The 10,195-nt window shown below is 60.5% G+C and overlaps 1 pseudogene across 1 annotated transcript; it reads left to right on the top strand.

The window, feature by feature from the left end:
• Positions 1 to 233: 233 nt before the first annotated feature.
• LOC308526376 (dolichol kinase-like) lies at positions 234 to 1,606 on the top strand (annotated as a pseudogene). The gene has a single exon. The product of its transcript is annotated as a dolichol kinase-like (transcript).
• The last annotated feature ends 8,589 nt before the right edge of the window (positions 1,607 to 10,195 follow it).

Genomic DNA, 10,195 nt, shown 5'->3' with positions numbered 1-10,195 from the left:
TGACTTCCATGAAAATGCATACAATGAGAATGCATACGCATACTATAAAATACGTTTTAGTACATACATAATAAATACTTATTGTTACGAAAGGAAACTAGAAAATATATTAAGAAAATAATAAAAATTGAAGCCAAGATGGCGACTGCAAGGGAGGTTAAGATTGCGTGGCTAAGGCACCTGAGGTTGTGATGAAGGCAGCGGAGTGGCAACTTGTGCGCAGTAGGTGGGAGATGGTGGCGGGGGACCGGGCACCAGCCCCCAGGCGTCAGAGAGCGCCCAACAGTGGAAGTGCTGTCTTTCAGTTCAGAATGTCTGCCAACACGGTCTCTTGCCCGCTGCGATGCTCATGCCTTTGCTCAGACTGGTCATGAAGGAACGCTGCCAGGCTGCCAGGAACCCCTACTTTGAGTGCTTTAGAATTATGGTGGCAGCCAGCGGCATGGCAGTGGCCCTCTTCTCGTTGGTGTTGGCACTGGGCATCACTCTCCCAGTGCCCACCAACACTTGTGTCATCTCGGGCTTGGCTGGCTGTGTCAACACGTATATCATGAAGCACTCGCTGAGGGTGGGCGAGGTCATCGAGGTCCTGGAGGTCCTGTTGCTGGCCCGAGGAGTTGCACCATCCCCGTGATCTTCGTCTTCTACCTCAACATGATCCTGCTGTACCTGCTCCCCTGCTGCTTCACCCCGGGGGAGGCGCTGCTGGTGTTGGGTGGCATCAGCTTCCAGCTCAACCAGCTCATCAAGCGCTCTCTGCCCGTGGTGGAAAGCCAGGGCGACCCGGTGGACTTCCTCCTGCTGGTGGCAGTGACTGGGATGGTCCTCATGGGCATCGTCTTCAGCGCCCTCTTTGTCTTCATGGACTCGGACAGAAACCTGCCCCTACCTCCTAGCCTACTGGTCTTTGCTGGCCACCTTTGCCTGCCTGGTGGTTGTGTACCAGAATGCCAACCGGTCATCTTCCGAATCCAAGAAACACCAGGCCCCCACCATTACCCAGAAATATTTCCACTTCATTGTGGTAGCCACCTACGTCCCAGGTATCATCTTTGACCAACCGCTGCTCTATGTGGCCACCACTGTGTGTCTGGCAGTCTTCATCTTTCTAGACTATGTGTGCTATTTCCGCATTAGGCCCCTGGGCCACACTCTGCGCAGCCTTCTCTCCCTCTTCCTGGATGAACGAGACAGCGGACCGCTCATCCTGACAACATCTACCTACTCCTGGGCATGTCTCTTCCCATTTGGCTGATCCCCAGACCCTGCACACAGAAGGGTAGTCTGGGAGGAGCGAGAGCCCTAGTCCCCTATGCCAGCATCCTGGGTGTGGGTGTGGGTGACTCTGTGGCCTCCATCTTTGGCAGCACCATGGGGGAAATCCGCTGGCCTGGAACCAAAAAGACTTTTGAGGGGACCATGACATCTATATTTTCCCAGATCATTTCTGTAGCCCTCATCTTAATCTTTGACAGTGAAGTGGACATAAACCACAGTTATGCTTGGATTTTGGGGTCCATCAGCAGTGTCCCTCCTAGAAGCATACACTACGCAGATGGACAATCTCCTTTTGCCGCTCTATCTCCTGATATTGCTGATGGCCTAGCTGTTGTGCAGCAGCGATGAAGGAAACAGGGACACGGAGAGAACAAATGGTCCCCACAGCGGCCAGCCTCTTGGGCATAAAGAAGCAAGGGGTGAGAAGCAGATTGGATTTTTCAGTTGATTCAGATTCAAAATAAAAATTAAAGCTCTGCCGAAACCGGTTTGGCTCAGTGGATAGAGCGTCGGCCTGCGGACTGAGGGGTCCCGGGTTCGATTCCGGTCAGGGGCATGTACCTGGGTTGCGGGCACATCCCCAGTGGGAGATGTGCGGGAGGCAGCTGATCGGTGTTTCTCTCTCATCGATGTTTCTAACTCTCTATCTCTCTCCCTTCCTCTCTGTAAAAAATCAATAAAATATATTTAAAAAATAAAAAAAAACCTAAAGCTCTCAAAAAAAAAAAAGAACATAATAAAAATTGCCTGCAATCTTATCCCCCAAGATGACTTTTGTTACGTTTTGGTGGCTATCCTGTCAGTGTCTTTTCCGTGCGCACGTGCTGGCGTTTGTATGTGAAACGTGGACGGTGCTCTTTACTCGCCTCTGTATCCGCTTTTCTCACTCACTGTGCCTGGCGCATGTCCCTGTGTGGCTGGCTGCATGGCCCCTGGCTTGTGGGTGCATGATAATTATTTAGACACTTCCTGGTACTGGGGATGAAGGTGTTCCCAGTTTTTTCCTATGATGGTTACACCCCGATGACAGCAGGGCGATTTGAAGAGGCACCTGACTTCCTGCACCTCCTGCCCAGGCTCTCCGAGGAGCGAGGCTCAGGGTTTCAGTGCGTCTTCACCCGAGGCGCAGCCCGCAGACCTCCCCACGGTTCATGGATGCGGCCCCACGGTGTGCGTGCACCGGTAAAACGGGCGCCCTCCCAAGCTCTCCTGGAGCCCGTTCCCAGTGTCTTCACCAGCCAGCAGGGGCCCTGGGAGGCCCGCCCCCTGTCCCTTGGGGGAGACAACGTGGGCCCGCAGCCGAGGATGGGCCACCGGCCCGGAAGACTGGGGACACGGCAAGCTCTGTTTCCATTCCTGCTGGTGCGAAATCTTCACCGTCGCTCTTAACAGCGGGCCTGCTGGCCCTAGCCGGTTTGGCTCAGTGGATAGAGCCTTAGCCTGCAGACTGAAGGGTCCCAGGTTCCATTCCAGTCAAGGGCACATGCCTGGGTTGTGGGCTCCATCCCCAGTAGGGGGTGTGCAGGAGGCAGCCGATCCATGATTCTTTCTCATCATTGACATTTCTATCTCTCTCTCCTCCCTTCCTCTCTGAAATCAATAAAAATATTTTTAAAAAGGGGGGGCCTGCTGGCACAGGGCCACCTTCCGCCCACAGGTACCACGCGCCCTCCCCACACGCACCAGGCAGGGCACCTCTTCAACAATGGAACCTTCCTCCTTCACCAGCCTGCAGACCGCCCCCCGCCCCCCGAACCGGCTCTAGCACGGATCATCCCTCCCTCGGCTTCTGTGGAAGGCTGTCCTCTCAGCAAAGATTCGGATGTAATTGATGTTTGCTGGAGGGAGAGGAAGAGGACGCAGAACCAAAATAGAACAGTTAGCCCCAAAATTCTTTCCTACTGAATGCTGTCTGGCATGGAATTATCTGGAATCCATCTGCTCCCAGAGGAATTGGAGAAAGACTAGGGGGCGGGAAAGAAAGCATTTGATTGGGGAATTTTGCAAGTTGGGTCTGAAGAAGCAGAGCTGCCCTCAGCACCGGGAGGGGGTTTGGGAGAAGGATGGGACCTGGGCCCTGCTCCCCTGCGGAGCGGGCGGCTGGCTCACCCGGGCTGGGGCCGCCGTAAGTCCTGTGGGACAGACGTGGGTGTGCTGAGCGCCAGGTCCGCGGGGCCAGGGATGCCCAGGCCAAGACGGCCCGAGCCTGCTCCCGGGCCTGCGGGGCGGCCAGCCGAGTCCCACCCTCCGTGAGGAGGGGTAGAGATGCCCAGTGTGTCCAGTCACGGGCCCCACAGGGCCAGCCCCTCTCTCCTGCTCCAGGATTGGCCCTGCACTTTCCTGTTCCCTGGTGTCGTCTTGTCTTTCCTCCTCTCTCAGCACACAGATGATCCTGGCTTCAGCTGAAACAGAAAAGCAAGTAGCTAACAAAACCAACCCGCCGAGGCCGATTTGGCTCAGTAGATAGAGCGTCGGCCTAGAAACTGAAAGGTCCCAGGTTCGATTCCGGTCAAGGGCACATGCCTGGTCTATGGATTGGATCCCCAGTAGGGGGCGTGCAGTAGGCAGCCGATCAATGATTCTCTCTCATCGATGATGTTTCTATCTCTCTCTCCCTCTCCCTTCCTCTCTGAAATCAATAAAAATATTAAAAAGAAAACAACCCCCATCACTTCCCTCCTCCGGCCCCTGGCAGCAGACCTCGGGGGCTGGCTCCGCCCAGGGTCCCACTCCTCGCCTGGACTTATATCACTGCGTTCCCAGGGGCCCATCTCAAAGTGAGGCTGCCCTCTGCTTTCACCTCCACTTTCATATCCCACAACTCGGCACACCACACCTCCGCACCCCACACCTCCACCTCCCATACCTCCCCCTCCCACACCTCCCCATCCCAGACCTCCCCATCCCACACCTCCCCATCCCACACCTCCCCATCCCACACCTCCCCATCCAACACCTCCCCATCCCACACCTCCACACCCCACACCTCCCATCCCACACCTCCCCATCCCACACCTCCCCATCCCACACCTCCCCATCCCACACCTCCACACCCCACACCTCCAATCCCACACCTCCCCATCCCACACCTCCACCTCCACCTCCCACACCTCCCCATCCCACACCTCCACCTCCACCTCCCACACCTCCCCATCCCACACCTCCACACCCCACACCTCCCCATCCCACACCTCCACACCCCACACCTCCACCTCCCACACCTCCCCATTCCACACCTCCACACCCCACACCTCCCCATCCCACACCTCCACACCCCACACCTCCACCTCCCACACCTCCCCATTCCACACCTCCACACCCCACACCTCCACCTCCCACACCTCCACACCCCACACCTCCACCTCCCACACCTCCACCTCCCACACATCCACCTCCACCTCCCACACATCCACCTCCACCTCCCACACCTCCCCATTCCACACCTCCACACCCCACACCTCCACATCCACAACCTCCACACCCCACACCTCCACCTCCCACACCTCCACCTCCCACACATCCACCTCCACCTCCCACACATCCACCTCCACCTCCCACACCTCCCCATTCCACACCTCCACACCCCACACCTCCACCTCCCACACCTCCACCTCCCACACCTCCACCTCCCACACCTCCACCTCCCACACATCCACCTCCACCTCCCACACATCCACCTCCACCTCCCACACCTCCCCATCCCACACCTCCACACCCCACACCTCCACATCCACAACCTCCACACCCCACACCTCCACCTCCCACACCTCCCCATTCCACACCTCCACACCCCACACCTCCACACCCCACACCTCCACCTCCCACACCTCCACACCCCACACCTCCACATCCACAACCTCCACCTCCCACACCTCCCCATTCCACACCTCTGCATCCCACACCTCCCCATTCCACACATCCACCTCCACACCCCACACCTCCACATCCACAACCTCCACCTCCCACACCTCCCCATCCCACACCTCCACACCCCACACCTCCACACCCCACACCTCCACACCCCACACCTCCACATCCCACACCTCCACACCCCACACTTCCACACCCCACACCTCCACACCCCACACCTCTACACCCCACACCTCCACATCCCACACCTCCCACACCTCCCCATCCCACACCTCCCCATCCCACACCTCCCCATCCCACACCCCACACCTCCACCTCCCACACCTCCACCTCCCACACCTCCACCTCCCACACCTCCACCTCCCACACCTCCACCTCCCACACCTCCCCATCCCACACCCCACACCTCCACCTCCCACACCTCCACCTCCCACACCTCCCCATCCCACACCCCACACCTCCACCTCCCACACCTCCCCATCCCACACCCCACACCTCCACCTCCCACACCTCCACCTCCCACACCTCCCCATCCCACACCCCACACCTCCACCTCCCACACCTCCCCATCCCACACCTCCCCATCCCACACCTCCACATCCCGCACCTCCCCATCCCACACCTCCACACCCCACACTTCCACACCCCACACCTCCACACCCCACACCTCTACACCCCACACCTCCACATCCCACACCTCCACCTCCCACACCTCCACCTCCCACACCTCCCACACCTCCCCATCCCACACCCCACACCTCAACCTCCCACACCTCCACCTCCCACACCTCCACCTCCCACACCGCCACCTCCCACACCTCCCACACCTCCCCATCCCACACCCCACACCTCCACCTCCCACACCTCCACCTCCCACACCTCCACCTCCCATACCTCCACCTCCCACACCTCCCCATCACACACCTCCCCATCCCACACCTCCCCATCCCACACCTCCACACCCCACACCTCCACACCCCACACCTCCACACCCCACACCTCCCCATCCCACACCTCCCCATTCCACACCTTCTAATCCCACACCTCTGCATCCCACACCTTCACACCCCACACCTCCACACCCCACACCTCCACCTCCCACACCTCCCCATTCCACACCTTCTAATCCCACACCTCTGCATCCTACACCTTCACACCCCACACCTCCACACCCCACACCTCCACACCCCACACCTCCACCTCCCACACCTCCACCTCCCACACCTCCACCTCCCACACCTCCACCTCCCACACATCCACCTCCCACACATCCACCTCCCACACATCCACCTCCCACACCTCCCCATCCCACACCTCCACCTCCACCTCCCACACCTCCCCATCCCACACCTCCACACCCCACACCTCCACCTCCCACACCTCCCTATTCCACACCTTCTAATCCCACACCTCTGCATCCCAAACCTCCACACCCCACACCTCCACACCCCACACCTCCACACCCCACACCTCCACATCCCACACCTCCACACCCCACACTTCCACACCCCACACCTCCACACCCCACACCTCTACACCCCACACCTCCACATCCCACACCTCCACCTCCCACACCTCCACCTCCCACACCTCCCACACCTCCCCATCCCACACCCCACACCTCCACCTCCCACACCTCCACCTCCCACACCTCCACCTCCCACACCTCCACCTCCCACACCTCCCACACCTCCCCATCCCACACCCCACACCTCCACCTCCCACACCTCCACCTCCCACACCTCCACCTCCCATACCTCCACCTCCCACACCTCCCCATCCCACACCTCCCCATCCCACACCTCCCCATCCCACACCTCCACACCCCACACCTCCACACCCCACACCTCCACACCCCACACCTCCACACCCCACACCTCCCCATCCCACACCTCCCCATTCCACACCTTCTAATCCCACACCTCTGCATCCCACACCTTCACACCCCACACCTCCACACCCCACACCTCCACCTCCCACACCTCCCCATTCCACACCTTCTAATCCCACACCTCTGCATCCTACACCTTCACACCCCACACCTCCACACCCCACACCTCCACACCCCACACCTCCACCTCCCACACCTCCACCTCCCACACCTCCACCTCCCACACCTCCACCTCCCACACATCCACCTCCCACACATCCACCTCCCACACATCCACCTCCCACACCTCCCCATCCCACACCTCCACCTCCACCTCCCACACCTCCCCATCCCACACCTCCACACCCCACACCTCCACCTCCCACACCTCCCCATTCCACACCTTCTAATCCCACACCTCTGCATCCCAAACCTCCACACCCCACACCTCCACACCCCACACCTCCACACCCCACACCTCCACATCCCACACCTCCACACCCCACACTTCCACACCCCACACCTCCACACCCCACACCTCTACACCCGACACCTCCACATCCCACACCTCCACCTCCCACACCTCCACCTCCCACACCTCCCACACCTCCCCATCCCACACCCCACACCTCCACCTCCCACACCTCCACCTCCCACACCTCCACCTCCCACACCTCCACCTCCCACACCTCCCACACCTCCCCATCCCACACCCCACACCTCCACCTCCCACACCTCCACCTCCCACACCTCCACCTCCCATACCTCCACCTCCCACACCTCCCCATCCCACACCTCCCCATCCCACACCTCCACACCCCGCACCTCCCCATCCCACACCTCCACACCCCACACCTCCACACCCCACACCTCCCCATCCCACACCTCCCCATTCCACACCTTCTAATCCCACACCTCTGCATCCCACACCTTCACACCCCACACCTCCACACCCCACACCTCCACCTCCCACACCTCCACCTCCCACACCTCCACCTCCCACACCTCCCACACCTCCCCATCCCACACCCCACACCTCCACCTCCCACACCTCCACCTCCCACACCTCCACCTCCCATACCTCCACCTCCCACACCTCCCCATCCCACACCTCCCCATCCCACACCTCCACACCCCGCACCTCCCCATCCCACACCTCCACACCCCACACCTCCACACCCCACACCTCCACACCCCACACCTCCCCATCCCACACCTCCCCATTCCACACCTTCTAATCCCACACCTCTGCATCCCACACCTTCACACCCCACACCTCCACACCCCACACCTCCACACCCCACACCTCCACCTCCCACACCTCCACCTCCCACACCTCCACCTCCCACACCTCCACCTCCCACACATCCACCTCCCACACATCCACCTCCCACACATCCACCTCCCACACCTCCCCATCCCACACCTCCACCTCCACCTCCCACACCTCCCCATCCCACACCTCCACACCCCACACCTCCACCTCCCACACCTCCCCATTCCACACCTTCTAATCCCACACCTCTGCATCCCAAACCTCCACACCCCACACCTCCACACCCCACACCTCCACACCCCACACCTCCACATCCCACACCTCCACACCCCACACTTCCACACCCCACACCTCCACACCCCACACCTCTACACCCCACACCTCCACATCCCACACCTCCACCTCCCACACCTCCACCTCCCACACCTCCCACACCTCCCCATCCCACACCCCACACCTCCACCTCCCACACCTCCACCTCCCACACCTCCACCTCCCACACCTCCACCTCCCACACCTCCCACACCTCCCCATCCCACACCCCACACCTCCACCTCCCACACCTCCACCTCCCACACCTCCACCTCCCATACCTCCACCTCCCACACCTCCCCATCCCACACCTCCCCATCCCACACCTCCCCATCCCACACCTCCACACCCCACACCTCCACACCCCACACCTCCACACCCCACACCTCCCCATCCCACACCTCCCCATTCCACACCTTCTAATCCCACACCTCTGCATCCCACACCTTCACACCCCACACCTCCACACCCCACACCTCCACCTCCCACACCTCCCCATTCCACACCTTCTAATCCCACACCTCTGCATCCCACACCTTCACACCCCACACCTCCACACCCCACACCTCCACACCCCACACCTCCACCTCCCACACCTCCACCTCCCACACCTCCACCTCCCACACCTCCACCTCCCACACATCCACCTCCACCTCCCACACATCCACCTCCACCTCCCACACCTCCCCATCCCACACCTCCACACCCCACACCTCCACATCCACAACCTCCACCTCCCACACCTCCCCATCCCACACCTCCACACCCCACACCTCCACCTCCCACACCTCCCCATTCCACACCTCCACACCCCACACCTCCACACCCCACACCTCCACCTCCCACACCTCCACACCCCACACCTCCACATCCACAACCTCCACCTCCCACACCTCCCCATTCCACACCTCTGCATCCCACACCTCCCCATTCCACACATCCACCTCCACACCCCACACCTCCACATCCACAACCTCCACCTCCCACACCTCCCCATCCCACACCTCCACACCCCACACCTCCACACCCCACACCTCCACACCCCACACCTCCACATCCACAACCTCCACCTCCCACACCTCCCCATCCCATACCTCCCCATCCCACACCTCCCCATCCCACACCTCCCCATCCCACACCTCCCCATTCCACACCTCTGCATCCCACACCTCCCCATTCCACACATCCACCTCCACACCCCACACCTCCACACCCCACACCTCCACCTCCCACACCTCCCCATCCCACACCTCCCCATCCCACACCTCCACACCCCGCACCTCCCCATCCCACACCTCCACACCCCACACCTCCCCATCCCACACCTCCCCATTCCACACCTTCTAATCCCACACCTCTGCATCCCAAACCTCCACACCCCACACCTCCACACCCCACACCTCCACACCCCACACCTCCACATCCCACACCTCCACACCCCACACTTCCACACCCCACACCTCCACACCCCACACCTCTACACCCCACACCTCCACATCCCACACCTCCACCTCCCACACCTCCACCTCCCACACCTCCCACACCTCCCCATCCCACACCCCACACCTCCACCTCCCACACCTCCACCT

This window comes from Myotis nattereri (genome assembly GCF_964212035.1).
Source record: "Myotis nattereri genome assembly, chromosome: 10".
Taxonomy (NCBI): domain Eukaryota; kingdom Metazoa; phylum Chordata; class Mammalia; order Chiroptera; family Vespertilionidae; genus Myotis; species Myotis nattereri.
Note: the sequence above shows the minus strand (reverse complement) of the source record. Positions and strands in the feature narration are given on the sequence as shown.